Source organism: Triticum urartu, chromosome 7, assembly GCF_003073215.2.
Source record: "Triticum urartu cultivar G1812 chromosome 7, Tu2.1, whole genome shotgun sequence".
Lineage (NCBI taxonomy): Eukaryota > Viridiplantae > Streptophyta > Magnoliopsida > Poales > Poaceae > Triticum > Triticum urartu.
In genome coordinates this window covers 627,796,173-627,796,799 of record NC_053028.1, presented here as the reverse complement: position 1 = coordinate 627,796,799, position 627 = coordinate 627,796,173, and positions in this window count along the sequence as shown.

Sequence of the window (627 nt, the reverse complement as noted above, 5' to 3'; positions counted from 1 at the left end):
CGTGACAAGTAGACCGAAACGATTCTGCATCTACTACTATTACTCCACACATCGACGGCTATCCAGCATGCATCTAGAGTATTAAGTTCATAAGAACAGAGTAATGCTTTAAGTAAGATGACATGATGTAGAGGGATAAACTCATGCAATATGATATAAACCCCATCTTTTTATCCTCGATGGCAACAATACAATACGTGTCGTTTCCCCTACTGTCACTGGGATCGAGCACCGCGAGATTGAACCCAAAGCTAAGCACTTCTCCCATTGCAAGAAATATCAATCTAGTAGGCCAAACCAAACTAATATTCGAAGAGACTTGCAAAGATAAACCAATCATACATAAAAGAATTCAGAGAAGAATCAAATATTGTTCATAGATAATCTAGATCATAAACCCACGATCCATCGGATCTCGACAAACACACCGCAAAAGAAGATTACATCGAATAGATCTCCAAGAGAACCGAGGAGAACTTTGTATTGAGATCCAAAGAGAGAAAAGAAGCCATTTAGCTACTAGCTATGGACCCGAAGGTTTGAAGTAAACTACTCGCACATCACCGGAGAGGCCATGGAGTTGATAGGCCCTCCGTGATCAATGCCCCCTCCGGCGGAGCTCCGGAA